We start from the raw sequence: 17,444 nt of genomic DNA on the forward strand, positions 1-17,444 counted from the left end.
AAACTAAGACAAAACCGTTGAAATTTTCCCGATAACTATTTTGTAATTAATCCAGCTTTTAAGTTGTAGTCTTCAAAAGTTTGATTGATGGAAAATTATTAAATTTTTAAATTAAACAATTAACATATTATTTAATTACTTAAACATTAACAATTTAATTGATTAAAAAAATAATTCTTAGTGTAACCCTGTCTCCCACCTTTATGCCCAATGACAAGTGATAGTTACGTATTGTTTATCTGTCATTTAAAATGTCAAAATTATAAATAAAAAGAAATTAATTAATATCTTTAATAGACCATTAAAACACTAAATTAATATTTAGAAAATTTATTTAAACTGACTGTAATAATCTATATTCTTACAACTAACCGACTCTATGCCACACTTAAATATTCTCAACGGTAAGTATAAATATCTTTTTTTGTTTTAAAATAGAAAAATTTATTTTGGCATAAGGACCACTAGTTTAAATAAACAGGCGGAAGACAATGTTATGTTTATGCGACGCACTACGTAAACAAAATGGAGAAATTTATTTGAACTGGCAATTTATAAGTTTTACTAAAATTTAAATCGAACGAGGTTAAAAATACAAATGGGAGGAGAATTTCATTTTATTTTTATTTATCAACATACCCATCAAAGAGGGTATAGAAACATGTTGTAAAGAGTTGCTATTGAAACTTGCTTTAATATTTTTTCATGCTCTAGCAACAGAATCAAAGTATCCATGTTAATGTTAATAAATCATGATATGCGAGACACATTTCTGTGAATTTCCCACATTTTATTGCGTTTTTCTAACCTCATAGTTGTCAGATTTTTTAATTATTTACCGAAAAAAAGATGATTTAACATAATCCCGGTGTAATTTTTTTTTATTTTGAAATATTTCAGACAAATATTTTAATCAATTGTTACACGACCATCACTGATAACGTTTTTTGGACAACTTTGTCGGTTTTGTAAAAAAATAATTTTTGTTGTTGGAATACCCTAAGAACCAAAAAGTTTCAAAAAAGAATTTCCAGAAATGTTCGGTTTTTAACTGAACAAAAAAAATTCCATTTTAAAATACACTTAAGGAAACTCGGTGGATAAAATCAAGACTACGCAATAAATATCACCAGATTAACTTCATGAATAATTAAACAGGCGCAATAAATAATTTACAATTTAATAATAGAACATGGAGAGCGAACATCCCGCTGGACTTTGACCTGTCTTTCGATTTAAAAAAATCACCAATAAAAATCAACTTTTTGTTATATATAATTATACAAACTGAACGTCTTGTATAATAATTAATAAATTCCAATTAACCAAGCGATATGATATTCCTTATAATCTATAAAGGAAACCGCAGCAATTTGAAATTCCTATTTAACCAGACTTTGCTATTTTCAGTCCTAGAAACCCCCACATATCTGGAACTTAATTAAGGATATGAATTGTTTAAATCGGTTACATTAACACATGCATTTTTAATTTTATTATAAAAATAAATTGCATCCTTATTGACGTCTTTTATTCGTTAACGTTCTATAAAATCTTTAAATAATTAAAATGTAAAAAGAGTGCATTCCAAACGTCACCAAATGACAGTTAAACAATACGTTAACTGTCACTTGTCATTGGGCATAAAGGTGGGAGACAGGGTGACTCTAAGAATTATTTTTTTTATCAATTAAATTGTTACTGTTTAAGTAGTTGCTAGAAGAGCCTTTGGAGTATCCTAAAAATCAATAATTACAATATTTTAGCCGCAAGAAATCATGATATTCAGTCGCCAATAAGAGACAAATTATTTTATTTATTCCAGGCACTCCAGTGCGAAAAATGTCATAATCTTGATTTTTAGCGGCTAAAATGTTGTAATTATTGATTTTTAGGATACTCCAAAGGGTCTTCAAGCAACTACAAAAAAAAATGATTGAAATCCGTACACTAGAAATCAAGATATTGATATTTTCCACACTGGAATGCCTTGAATAAATTAAATATTTAATCTCTTATTGGCGACTAAATATCTTGATTTTTAGTGGCTAAAATATTGTAAATATTAATTTTTAAGTTACTCCAAAGGCTCTTCAAGCAACTACTAAAAAAGTTATTGAGGTATATACACTAGAAATCAAGATATTGACATTTTTCGCACTGAAGTGCCTGAAATAAATAAAATAATTTGTCTCTTATTGGCCACTAAATATCTTGATTTCTAGAGACTAAAATGTTGTAAATATTGATTTTTATGATATTCCAAAGGCTCTTGAAGCAACTACTAAAGAAGTTATTGAGGTCTATACACTAGAAATCAAGATATTGACATTTTTCGCACTAGAATGCCTGGAATAAATAAAATAATTTGTCTCTTATTGGCCACTAAATATCTTGATTTCTAGCGGCTAAAATATTGTAATTATTGATTTTTAGGATACTCCAAGGGGTCTTCAAGCAACTACAAAAAAAATTATTGAAATCCGTACACTAGAAATCAAGATATTGATATTTTCCACACTGGAATGCCTTGAATAAATTAAATATTTTATCTCTTATTGGCGACTAAATATCTTGATTTTTAGTGGCTAAAATATTGTAAATATTAACTTTTAAGTTACTCCAAAGGCTCTTCAAGCAACTACTAAAGAAGTTATTGAGGTCTATACACTAGAAATCAAGAGATTGATATTTTCCACACTGGAATGCCTTGAAATGCTCTTCAAGCAACTACAAAAAAAAATTATTGAAATCCGTACACTAGAAATCAAGATATTGATATTTTCCACACTGGAATGCCTTGAATAAATTAAATATTAAATCTCTTATTGGCGACTAAATATCTTGATTTTTAGTGGCTAAAATATTGTAAATATTAATTTTTAAGTTACTCCAAAGGCTCTTCAAGCAACTACAAAAAAAAATGATTGAAATCCGTACACTAGAAATCAAGATATTGATATTTTCCACACTGGAATGCCTTGAATAAATTAAATATTTAATCTCTTATTGGCGACTAAATATCTTGATTTTTAGTGGCTAAAATATTGTAAATATTAACTTTTAAGTTACTCCAAAGGCTCTTCAAGCAACAACTAAAGAAGTTATTGAGGTCTATACACTAGAAATCAAGATATTGACATTTTTCGCACTAGAATGCCTGGAATAAATAAAATAATTTGTCTCTTATTGGCCACTAAATATCTTGATTTCTAGCGGCTAAAATATTGTAATTATTGATTTTTAGGATACTCCAAGGGGTCTTCAAGCAACTACAAAAAAAATTATTGAAATCCGTACACTAGAAATCAAGATATTGATATTTTCCACACTGGAATGCCTTGAATAAATTAAATATTTTATCTCTTATTGGCGACTAAATATCTTGATTTTTAGTGGCTAAAATATTGTAAATATTAACTTTTAAGTTACTCCAAAGGCTCTTCAAGCAACTACTAAAGAAGTTATTGAGGTCTATACACTAGAAATCAAGAGATTGACATTTTTCGCACTAGAATGCCTGGAATAAATAAAATACTTTGTCTCTTATCGACCACTAAATATCTTGATTTCTAGCGGCTAAAATATTGTAATTATTGATTTTTAGGATACTCCAAGGGGTCTTCAAGCAACTACAAAAAAAATGATTGAAATCCGTACACTAGAAATCAAGATATTGACATTTTCCACACTGGAATGCCTTGAATAAATTAAATATTAAATCTCTTATTGGCGACTAAATATCTTGATTTTTAGTGGCTAAAATATTGTAAATATTAATTTTTAAGTTACTCCAAAGGCTCTTCAAGCAACTACAAAAAAAAATTATTGAAATCCGTACACTAGAAATCAAGATATTGATATTTTCCACACTGGAATGCCTTGAATAAATTAAATATTTAATCTCTTATTGGCGACTAAATATCTTGATTTTTAGTGGCTAAAATATTGTAAATATTAACTTTTAAGTTACTCCAAAGGCTCTTCAAGCAACAACTAAAGAAGTTATTGAGGTCTATACACTAGAAATCAAGAGATTGACATTTTTCGCACTAGAATGCCTGGAATAAATAAAATACTTTGTCTCTTATCGACCACTAAATATCTTGATTTCTAGCGGCTAAAATATTGTAATTATTGATTTTTAGGATACTCCAAGGGGTCTTCAAGCAACTACAAAAAAAATGATTGAAATCCGTACACTAGAAATCAAGATATTGACATTTTTCGCACTGGAATGCCTTGAATAAATAAAATAATTTGTTTCTTATTGGCCACTAAATATCTTGATTTCTATCGGCTAAAATGTTGTAATTATTGATTTTTAGGATACTCCAAGGGGTCTTCAAGCAACTACTAAAAAAGTTATTGAGGTATATACACTAGAAATCAAGATATTGACATTTTTCGCACCGAAGTGCCTGGAATAAATAAAATAATTTGTCTCTTATTGGCCATTAAATATCTTGATTTCTAGCGGCTAAAATGTTGTAATTATTGATTTTTAGGATACTTCAAAGGCTCTTCAAGTAACTACTAAAAAAATTATTGAAATCCGTACACTAGAAATGAAGATATTGACATTTTTTGCTCTGGAGTGCCTGGAAATTAAAATCTTGAGTTCTAGTGGTCAAAACTTTAAAATGATTGATATATGGAACACTCTTATACTTTTACAAAATACTAAACTTTTTTAGTATTTTGTAAAAAACATTACTAAAATTCTTTCACAAAAAAAACAATAAGATAATGGAATTCTTATTCTAGGAGTGCCTGTAAGGAACAAAATAATTTGCCTCTCATTGGCAACTTAAAAACTTGAGTTCTAGTAGACAACATTTTGAAATTATTGATTTATGGCCTACTCTGAAGAACTTTAAGTCATTTTTGATTGAATTGACTAAAATCCATTTACAAAAAGTCAAGATATTAGAACTGCTATTCCAAGAGTGCCTGTAATAAATGAAATAATTTGTCTCTTAATGGTAAGTAAATATCTCGAGTTCTAGCAGTTAAAATGTTGTAATTATTAATTTATACAATATTCTATGGGCTATTTTTTGAAAAAAATACCAAAATACATACACTAAAAATCGGTCCTATTTAATTAGAGGATAAGGAATTGTCTCAATATATGTACCGAATTGTTGTTACTAACGTTATATAAATAATTTGGAGGTTGGACTATTGAGTTTGATTTATTAAATTGGATTACCATAATATTCACAATTTTTTAAAAAATTCTTTTACGAAGTTTGCATACAGACTTGTCAAAGGCCTTTGAAAGCATTGATCATTTTACTGTACTTAAAAAACTATGCTTTTTTGGATTTAGTCCATCGCTTGTCTCTTTTTTTAGATCATATCTTACTTCAAGGCAACAATTTGTTTCTTATAACGGCTTCAAGTCTGAGTTGTATTTGGCTTCATCTGGGGTGCCTCAAGGATCGAATTTGGGGCCTTTACTGTTCTTACTTTTCATCAATGACCTTTCCCGCGCCTTAACTTGTGAAAACTTACTGTTAGCCGACGATTTGAAAATATATAGCAGAATCAATAGTATTGACGACTGTGTATTTCTCCAACATCAACTTAACATTTTACACACCTGATGGTGTATAAAGAATAAACTTAAAGTAAATATATCTAAATGTAAAGTAGTGACATTCACTCGGAAACGTAAACCATTAAATTACGTATACAGTATCAGTTCTGAAGAATTAGAGCATTGTGAAAATATACATGATTTGGGGGTTACATTTGATACCAAACTGACATTTATTCCTCACACTCAGTCAGTCCTTTCATCCGCAAATAGAGTTTTAGGTTTCATAATGAGAAACTGTAAACAATTCACTAATATTACATCTCTTAAAACACTGTTTTACTCACTAGTTCGATCAAGACTTGAATCTCAGTGTGGTATCCAATATATCAGATTCATATTATGGCTCTAGAGAATGTTCAAAGAAAATTCATCAAATTTTTCTATTTGAAGGAAACTGGTGTCTATCCTCAAAGAGGATTTGATAATGATGCTCTTTTACTGTCTCAATTTTGCTCTTTTACTGTCTTAATTTTAACACTTTAACTGCCATGCCAAATTCAATGGAAGGGTCACGTGCGCCAAGGTAATTTTTTTATAGAAAACTATTTAAAATGGCTCTGTAACACCCACTCATATGTTATAAATTTTAGTTTTATTATTATTATGCCCTTAGGGCTAGCGTATAAAATATATACACGTGGCGTAGAAGTGAAAAATTAAAAATATATATATATATATATATATATATATATATATATATATATATATATATATATATATATATATATATATATATATATATATATTTTTTTTTTTTTTTCTACGCCGCGTGTATACGGCGATATACACGGTTTAGACAGGAGAAATCCTGTCTTTGCGAATCGCAAATATTCATTATTTTCGTCTGGAACGTGGTGCAGTGTTGTAGTTCTTGTGTCGCATGTAACACATACGGTGTTTTTGTTGTTGAAATGGACACATACGAGGAAGAACAAGCTAGGTTGCGTAGAATGTGGGAGGAAGATTCTGATATGAGTGTGGATGAAAAAAGGAGGTATTATCGATTTCAAGGAGAAATTGTGCCTAAAGATGTTATCCATGGGAAAAGCTATTGCTCCACCTAATCAGCCATCTACATCAGTACACAAACTAATTCAGGTAGAAAAAAAAGCCGTTGTGTTATATGCTATCAAAAAAATAAAAATAGTCATGACAGAAAATATGCTATAACTAAAACCAAGCAAGTTACAACTAAATGTGAGTCATGCATTGAATAGTTTCTGTGTTTAGAATGTTTTTTCAACAGGCACAATATTTTGCCTAAAATAAATAATTAAGCTCAAAGTAGTGTACTTACGTTTTTCTGTGTTTTTTTTCTTGTTTTTTATGTAATGTTTCAAATAAAGTTCCGCTGTCAAAACTAAAAACTGTTTTTTATTTCAAAGCAATAAAAAAATAATACAATAATCAAAAAAAAAAAAATCAAAACTCGAAGCTAAGATCATTTTGTCATTGCCCCACGCCACGCTAAACGATATCCCATAAGAAATGCACGTAAAGCGTACTACTCGAGGATACACGCGGCAAAAATTTGTTGAATGTACACTATCGGACAAAAGTAGAGAAACTTCTAAAAATTCTTTGATTTACGGAAACCATGTATTTAAATTAAATATTTACTACAAATATTGTAGCACAGCATAAAGAAACCAGCAGTCGCACTTCAATAAAAATACATTGGCTTGAATAAGCGAGTTCGGTGCATGTGTACTAACGCAGGCGAGGCATTTTTGCTTATAGTAGGGATGCCGCTGACACTCGCTACGGTCCACGCGGCTTTTGCCTTGGCTAGAGCCGGACTTAAATATTTTTTTAGATTTTATTATCTTGTAAAATAAAAATACCTACATAGTACAAATATTGATTTTTTAATATAAATAAAGTTCATACATTAACAAAATATTTAAACAAAAATAAACATCGCATTTCTACATCTAACAACGACGATATAGAAGAATACGTGCAGGAAGTTAATTAGGTATGTACCATAAATTTAAGAGACCATTCTTTGAGTAATTTTAAAACAAAAAGTTCATATAAACATATGTCCAGAAATTCTTCGTTCTCAATATACAGGGTGTTAAAATTAAATTGTTAAACAACTAAAATATACGCCACTGACTTTTGTGCAATTTTTATTATGTTCTGTGGATTATACAAATAAAACTTTTCTGTCTCTTGAATTTTTTTCGTATCTTCCTTAGTTAATAATGAATTCCAAATGAAACTTTTCCCCAAATTCCTTGTGTGATCCAGGGATATGCAATTAAGTGGACTTTTTTTTTCTCGAAAAATAAGCGAGATACGAAAAAGTTGTATTTGTATTTGAGTAAATCAAATAACATATTCAGGTGCTCCAATTTTTTTGCCACAAATATTTCTTCAGGTACCGTTCGAGATTACACTGAACCTAATAAATGTAATCATGTTAGGGGTAAATTAGCTCCTTAATGTTATAAATAACACCGCCAGAGAACTTGCGGACCTATGTTCATATGAACTTTTTGTCTTAAAATTACTCAAACAATCGCCTGTTAAATAATTTATGGTACATACTTAATTAACACCCTGTATAGTAACGCTTTTAGATTAACATCTGACTACATAGTAGTTTAAGAATAACTAATTATACAAATAAAGTAATATTTCAAAACAAATAGAAACTCTTAGGCCAATAAATAAAGACAAATAGTTGGCAACAATTCAAAACAATTCTAACATCTGCGAATTTTTGTTATATTATTAAGTACCAACTAAAGTAAAAGTATACAATTTTGCAACTCTTTTAAATATGGCAACACTGTTAAAATGGCAGAAATATAAATAATGTCCTTAAAAATCCAAAAAAAAAAAAATATTACATTGCTGCAACTTTAATTGATGCTTAATTATGTTATTTAAGCCATACAGCCAAATTTGCAGCTATTAAAAACTTTGGCAAAGTCAATTATTTTGCTTCATTAATAATTTTTGACATACCCCTCTTTTAATACAAAAGTTTTTATAAGAAACGCTACGCTTTGTAAAAATGCTATTAAAATAGTCACTAAGTACGGCGCTGAACTAGGCGATACACCTATGAACACAGTTCGATAAACAGTGAGCTCGGCATCCGGAGAACATGGCTGCGGCATGGCTAAGGATGCTATTAGTTCGCTTACATTTTCGAGCGGAGTGAGACTGCTGGTTTCTTTATGCTGTGATTGTAGTTCTCAACAACTGCGTTTTTTTACCGCATTTTACATGCCTCTTATCAGTTGTTTATTTACAATAAAAGAATTCAAATATTTTCGGATGGACATAAGTAGAGAAACCTAAATATCAATCGTCCAAATTTAGTATTTAGTTCGGTTTACGTGAGTTCTGTTGATAGTTTTGCATAGTTTTTTTAATCAACATGCCTCGCGGAAGATATTTGTCTGAAGACCTTCGTAGAAAAATAGTTGATGCACACAAGAGTGGTATACGACAAGTGGACATTAGTAAAACGCTTAATTTGCATAAGTCCGTTGTTAGCAAGACAATTTCTAATTTTAAAACACGAAATTCAACAAAAAGCATTAAAAAAAGTGGCCGCCCAAGAAAAACAACCAAACACATGGAAATGATGATAAAAAGAATTGCCCAGTCTAATCCTCACAAATCAGCAAATAAAATTTTAAGTGAATTACCTGGTGTTACTGTTAGTTCTAAGACCATACAAAGACGACTGAGGGAAGGAGGATTATTTAGTAGAAGAGCCGCTAAAAAGCCGTTTATTAGCAAGAAGAATCAGAAGGCCCGACTCAACTTTACACAAAAATATTTGCATTGGACAACCAACGACTGGAAAAAAGTTCTTTTTACTGATGAAAGTAAGTTCAATTTGTTTGGGTCCGATGGAATCTCATGGGTACATCGACCACAAGGCAAAAGATTCGATCCAAGATATACACAGCCTACGGTAAAGCATGGTGGTGGCTCCTGCATGGTATGGGGTTGCTTCTCTGGGTTCGGTACAGGACCATTACACATCATTGAGGGTATCATGGATCGATTTGTGTATTTAGACATCCTACAAAATGTAATGCTACCCTTTGCTGAGGATAATTTACGTTTGACTTGGATATTCCTACAAGATAACGACCCCAAACATAAATCAAGGTTGTCATAATCAGGTTGTCAAAGATTGGTTTTTATCGGAAAATATTAGGGTTATGGACTTTCCTGCGCAAAGTCCCGATCTTAACCCGATTGAAAACCTCTGGGAGGAACTAGACCGGCGTGTAAGGCAACATCAGATCAGTAATAAAAATGATCTTATAAAAGTTTTACAAGATTCCTGGAATTCTATTGGAGAGGAAACCATTATGAAACTGTTGGAATCCATGCCAAATCGATGCCGCGAGGTGATTGCCAATAAGGGATACTCTACTTACTATTAATTTTTCTAAGATAAAAATAAGAAATAACTTGTACTTTTGGAATAAAATTTAGTTTCTCTACTTTTGTTTTATAAATATTTTGTTTAATTAAATTAAATCTTAGGATTTTCTTCTACAATTTATTTTACTTTATACAAATTAAGTCTTAACAATTATTGTTGATTTTCATTATGTGTAGAACTGCATTAGTTTTGAAGTATTCAAATAAAACGCAAATTTAAAAAGTTTCTCTACTTTTGTCCGATAGTGTATGTGTATACCAGAATACAGTGGCGTATCCAGGGGGGGGCAAAGGGGGCAATTGCCCCCTTTGACCCCTAAAATCTTTTATTTTCTCATTAAAAAAAATTATTAATGTATTAATAATATGATATAATAAAAGTATATTTAGTATGATATTGATATCTCATTACTAAAAAGCTAAGACTTCATGAACAGACAGAATAACATAAGAGGTCAGTTTTAGATTATGTTAACAGGAAACAAGTAATAGAAAATAAGCAAATGTCAATAGAAACATTATTGTTTACTATAAGTCGCTTATACTACTTATAGTCGCATATAACAGGCACAAGAAAATAGATTAAAATTAACACCTATTATAAAAACTATCATATTTGTGGGCGAAATGGTCTTCCATTAAGGGGGCATCAAGATTCTGGACCCTTATCCTTAAACTTGAAAACATTGTCTTGCACACCTGGTGAAGGTAAATTTCGATCTTTGTTAAAATTTCGAATTGATGCGGGTGATGAAATTTTGAAAAAACATATATTAAGTTCTGCTAATAACGCAACATATTTAAGTAGTACAATATACATACATAACACAAATATATGTATAACACAAATATTTTACGAAAAATAATAGCAGAAGTAAAATCTGCAAAATATTATCCAATCTTGGCAGATGAGACAACTTATATTGCCAAAATAGAGCAGTTTGTTCTTTGCGTTCGGTACGTATGCGATAATTTATCTATTAAAGAGTCCTTTCTTCAATTTATTCCGGTAACTTCAACCACTGGGCATAATTTAGCAAAAACAATTATCGAAAATTTGACAAACTGGGGTTTAGATTTAAATAATCTTAAAGGCCAGGGTTACGATGGAGCAGCGGCAATGAGTGGTCAGTTTTCTGGGGTACAGCCTATTATAAGAAAGGAATATCCTACAGCTTTATATGTTCATTGCGTCTCACACTCCCTTAACCTTGCTATATCCAATGCATGTTCTGTCCAGGCTGTACGAAATTGCATGGGTGTTATTGAAAATGCTTACAATTTTTTTAATACTCCCAAACGTCAAAATATTTTAACTAAAATAAATGAAATGCCGGATAATGAGAGATCAAGACGAGACAGATTAAAACAACTTTGTGCTACTAGATGGGTTCAAAGACAAGATTCAGTAAGCGTAATGAGAGAGCTTTTAAATTCTGTGTTATTGGCTTTAGAAGAAATAGCTGAGTGGCCAGACAAAGAAACGTCTACTTGTAGCAAGTTGTTACTAAACACCTTAAGTACATCAGAATTCCTCATTACTCTTTATGTAATTGAACATGTTTTTGCATTTACCACTCCGTTATCAAAGTTGCTGCAATCAGTTAATATTGATTTAGGCAAAGCAATATTACTGGCTGAAGATTGCTTTAAAGAGCTTAAAGATTTATGTCATAAAGCAGATAATAGTTTTGCAACTATTTTTGCAGAGGCAAAAAAAATATAAACAAATTATTTGGTTTAGAAATAACAAAACCACGCATAACTAGCAGACAAAAAAATAGGGCAAATTTTGAAACTAACACAACTGAAGAATATTTCAGAATATCAATATTTATTCCGTTTTTAGATTGCGTCTTATTACAATTAGAAGAAAGATTTGTTAAACACAAAGGTATATTACAATCATTTAACTATCTGATTCCATCAGTAAATAAGAAACTTGATAATCAACTTTAAAGTCTTAAGTATTTGGTAAATTTTTATAAAAATGATTTAGAAAATTGTTCATTTACTATGGTTTCTGCTGAACTCAAACTTTGGTATAGAAAATTTGAAGCCTGTGCACCAGAAAAATATCCGAGCTCCGCTCTCGATGCCCTAGTAATGTGTGATGAGGATATATTTTCCAATATATTTATACTCTTAAAGATTTTTTGTACTTTACCTGTAAGCACAGCAACCCCTGAAAGAAAATTTTCTACACTTAAATTGTTAAAGACTTATTTACGAAATACAATAAGTGAAAACAGATTAAATAGTTTAACTCTTCTGTATGTATATCCAGAAATCTCAGTTAGTGCCGAGGAAGTACTTAACGAAATGCAGCTTAAATCGAGGAAACTTGATATTGTTATTTAGTTTTATTTGGCTTTTTTTGGTGTTTTATATAGATACATTATTGAGTTTTGAGGAGTTTTTTTTTAGGAGTCAATTTGTTTTTGTTACTTTAGAATAATTTTTTGTTTTTTTTTTGTTTGCCTTATGCCTGTTTTACTATCCATATATTATATTAGTATCTTTTATTTTTCTTTATTTTTGTAGCTTTTAAATTAATAAAAGCATTTGAAAAACATGGTAATTATTTCTCCCTTCCTGATGAATAATATCATATCTCCGATAATAGGCCAAAAAAATTAACTAACATACACATACATACATATGTAAGTATATTGTATATTAAATGGTGATAAACCATGTTGCCCCCCCCAGGAATAAATCCTGGATACGCCACTGCCAGAATATACACGCGGCGATATGGGACAATCTATTGTGTATACTATGGGATACACATGGCAGTTAAAAGGATGCTTGTTTCTAATAACTTTGTATTAGAGTACCAAGATGTAACTCACGGCTTACCGAAAAATTTTATTGTCCTCATTCGAGAACTAACATTGGTAAGAAGTCACCAATTTTTGTTATGATCACAAATTTTAACAGCATCTCTGCTTTGTGCGATATACATAACTGTTCTCTTAGACAAATAGGTATTTTCACTAGAGAAATTTTCTCCCCTCTTATTTAAGTTTAAGTTATAGATGTGTAGGTCGTAGGTCTTATAGCACATATTGTATTTTTCAGTTTTATTTTCATATTTTATATCTGTTACTTGGTGTGCTAGCTTTGTTCTGTTGAACAATAAACAATAGATAAATAAATAAATAAATATATTAATAATTAATAAGAAGTTTTCAATAAATAAGAGGCATGCTACGGTCCTTAGGAAACACCATTTTATGCAACTACTCTATAATACCAAGAAACCCTAATTTTGCGATTTTCCCCGACAATTTCCACAACACACCATATCAGGGAAAACGATTCTATTAAATTAAAAAAAAACGCCATAAAATCTCAAACAACCGTCACATTCTCCGAAATATTACTAATCACTGTTTTCCTTAGAAATGTTAGTTTTAGATAAAAGTACGTGACCAAATACCCGACCAAACCCATATATAAACCAGCGATGTACCGAACTGAATTATTCGAAAAAGAGAAAAATCTCATTTAAAGTCCACACTTTTTATATCTCATGAGTTATAATGTTACTTGCTGCAGTCAAGGTTGGAACAATGAATGATTTGCAAAAAAAATACGTTATGAAACTGTATATACTATAGTGCAATCATCCCAGTTTATATAATGGTGAGATATATGAGAGAAATGAGCCTTTTGTATGTCTCATGTGTTTAATGGATCTTGGGCATGATAAAAGCCTTATAAAGTGTCTTTTTGAGTGCCACGCCCCATTTAAAAAAAATTAATTTTTGTTCTTCCTGTACTATGTAGGGACTGTTAAATTTTGGCGTATATACATATATACTTACCAAAAAAAAAAATATTTTTCAAAATTTTGTGCATATTTACAAAAATGCTAAAATAGGTGTCTAGTCAAATTGTCCAAAGAATATTTACTTAAATTCTCAAATTGTATATACATACCTATTCAAATTTTTAAGTAATGGTTATTTTGTACAATTAACAAACTTTTAAAGAAATATTTTTTTTAACAAATATTGTATACAATTTTTAAAAACGCTAAATTAAGTAAGCAATCATATTGTGTTCAAAGAATATTTATACAAATTTTCAAAATTGTAGCTAATCAAGTTTTTGATTTATTTTATGGACATTTTGTACAATAAAAAAAAATTATGCTTTTCCTCAAAAACACTTTTTTTTTCCAAAATTTTGTACATATTTAGAAAAATACTGAAATAGCTGTTCAGTCAAATTGTCCAGAGAATATTTTAACAACTTTTTAAAAATCTACATAGTCAAGTTGAGGCAAATTACTTTGTTCCTTACAGGCACTCCTAGAATAAGAATTCAATTATCTTAATTTTTTGTGGACGAATTTTAGTCATTTTTTTCACAAAATACTAAAAAAGTCTTTAGAGTGTTCCATAAATCAATAATTTTAAATTTTTGACCAAGATATTTATTTCCAGGCACTCCAGTGCAAAAAATGTCAGTTGTCCAGAGAACATTTTTGTACAAATTATCAAAATTGTACTAAATCAAGTTATTGACTTACATAATTCTTTCACCATTTTAACACAATTTGTATTGGAGATTATTCATCAGAATAGCAAAAAATATAATTCTCCTGATTTTATGGTGAAAGATTTCCAATGTTTCTGTTAGAATGGTGAATTATTTGAATAAAAACTTTGTTGTGTCGAACGTTTCGATCAATAAGTGCAAAATTGTTAATAATTTGGGTGAAAAAGGAAATTTAAAAAAAAAAACGATTTTTAAGGTAAAAAATGAAGAACAAAAAAAGTTCTTTAGGTTTTTCAACGAGTTTTTCATCAATTTTTGCGAAAAACAAATATGGCTGTTCAAGTTTTTGGGTCTACAAAACTCAAAAATCCAAACAAAAAATTGTCAGACTCAAAAAATTCTCTTTTCTATCTTTTAAGAGTCTTAAAACAGTTCGAATATCCTTATAACAAAAAATTCTATTTCCCATAGGAAACCAGCAATATCAGTGGAGACATTTCTGAGGTACTATAATTGATCAAAACTCAAAATGCAAAAATTAACCGGTTTTCACGTTTTTTGTGTCAAATTGCAGGTCTTAATAAGCCCTATAAAACGCAGTATTAGCGAAGAAAATTGAATCCATACAACGAAAGTTATTGTCCAAAAACCAAAGAAAACATGTCTTTTGTATAGAAACCACATTTTATTTTTTAATAAAAAAAGTAAAGAACCAACGAAGAAATGCTTTAAATAAAAGTTGTGAGGAATTGAAGAAAGTATAATTATATAAAAGAAAATTAACGTTACGTCTCATAGAAATTGAGAAATCGGTGAAAAACTGTAAATTTTGGATGTCAATTTTCTTCAATCCTATGGGAAGAATTAAACTTTTTATTTTTGCAAAGTATTCCACTCTAAAAAGTTAATCGAAAAGTATATTATCAATTTTTTTAAAAAACCATTAGGAAACGAGTTATTTGACTTTTTATCGATTTTTTACATAGTTTTGTCAAAAAATTTCAAAATTCCAAAAAATTGTAAAAATTAAAAAAATATATTTTTTTTAATTTTATACAGGATCAAATAGCATTTAAGAACTTATATAAGAACAAAATTAATTGTCAATGGGGCAGTTACCAATTAGTTTTAAAAAAATAAGGTATTTAAGTTTCTTACTTTTGGGTATAAAAATGTCAAAAATATGGTCGAAACTAAAAAATTCTTCTTTTGACCTCTTAAGGGTCTTAAAAGAGTTAAAATATCCTTATAACAAAAACTTGTATTTCCCATAGGAAACCAGCAATATCAGTGGAAACATTTCTGAAGTACTAAAATTGATCAAAACTCAAAATGCAAAAATTGTCCGATTTTCACGTTTTTAGTGTCAAATTGTAGGTCTTAATAAGCCCTATAAAATGCAGTATCAGCTAACAAAATCGAACTCATACAACGAAAGTTATTGTCCAAAAACCTAAATTAATATGTCTTTTATATAGAAAACACATTTTATTTTTTAATAAAAAAAGTAAAAAACCAACGAAGAAATGTTTTACATAAAAGTTGTGAGGAATTGAAGAAAGTATAATTATATAAAAGAAAATTGACGTTACGTCTCATAGAAAATGAGAAATCGGTGAAAAACTGTAAATTTTGGATGCCAATTTTCTTGAATCCTATGGGAAAAATCAAAGTTTTTATTTTTGCAAAGTACTTCATACTAAAAAGTAAATCGAAAAGTATATTATCAATTTTTTGAAAAAACCACCAGAAAACGAGTTATTTGACTTTTTATCGAGTTTTTACATAGTTTTGTCAAAAAATTTCAAAATTCCAAAAAATTGTAAGAATTAAATTTTTTTTTTCATTCTTATACAGAATCAAATTACATTTCAAAAATTGTATTAAAAAAAAATTAACTGTCATTAAAGAAGTTATACAATAATTTAAAAAAAAATGATTATCTATTTAATTTTCTCATTTTCAGGTATAAAAATGTCAAAAATCCAAAAAAATGGTCGAAACTAAAAAATTCTTTTTTTGGCCTCTGAAGGGTCTCAAAAGAGTTAAAATATCCTTATAACAAAAACTTGTATTTCCCATAGGAAACCAGCAATATCAGTGGAAACATTTCTGAAGTACTAAAATTGATCAAAACTCAAAATTCAAAAATTGTCCGATTTTCACGTTTTTAGTGTCAAATTGTAGGTCTTAATAAGCCCTATAAAATGCAGTATCAGCTAACAAAATCGAACCCATACAACGAAAGTTATTGTCCAAAAACCTAAATTAATATGTCTTTTATATAGAAAACACATTTTATTTTTTAATAAAAAAAGTAAAAAACCAACGAAGAAATGTTTTACACAAAAGTTGTGAGGAATTGAAGAAAGTATAATTATATAAAAGAAAATTGACGTTACGTCTCATAGAAATTGAGAAATCGGTGAAAAACTGTAAATTTTGGATGTCAATTTTCTTGAATCCTATGGGAAAAATCAAAGTTTTTATTTTTGCAAAGTATTCCATACTAAAAAGTTAATCGAAAAGTATATTATCAATTTTTTGAAAAAACCACCAGAAAACGATTTATTTGACTTTTTATCGAGTTTTTACATAGTTTTGTCAAAAAATTTCAAAATTCCAAAAAATTGTAAGAATTAAAATTTTTTTTTCATTCTTATACAGAATCAAATTACATTTCAAAAATTGTATTAAAAAAAAATTTACTGTAATTAAAGAAGTTATAAAATAATTAAAAAAAAAAATGATTATCTATTTAATTTTCTCATTTTCAGGTATAAAAATGTCAAAAATCCAAAAATATGGTCGAAACTAAAAAGTTCTTTTTTTGACCTCTTAAGGGTCTCAAAAGAGTTAAAATATCCTTATAACAAAAACTTGTATTTCCCATAGGAAA

General features: G+C 29.1%; 1 long non-coding RNA gene across 1 annotated transcript in view; it reads left to right on the top strand.

The window, feature by feature from the left end:
• The first annotated feature begins 260 nt into the window (after nucleotides 1-260).
• The window catches only part of LOC126738250 (uncharacterized), an 81,260-nt gene continuing 64,076 nt past the window's right edge, over nucleotides 261-17,444 (top strand). The window contains exons 1-2 of the long non-coding RNA XR_007661271.1: nucleotides 261-404; nucleotides 4,768-4,985. This is a non-coding gene — a long non-coding RNA (uncharacterized LOC126738250). The remainder of the gene's footprint in view (nucleotides 405-4,767; nucleotides 4,986-17,444) is intronic.

Source organism: Anthonomus grandis, chromosome 7, assembly GCF_022605725.1.
Source record: "Anthonomus grandis grandis chromosome 7, icAntGran1.3, whole genome shotgun sequence".
Classification (NCBI taxonomy): Eukaryota; Metazoa; Arthropoda; class Insecta; order Coleoptera; family Curculionidae; genus Anthonomus; species Anthonomus grandis.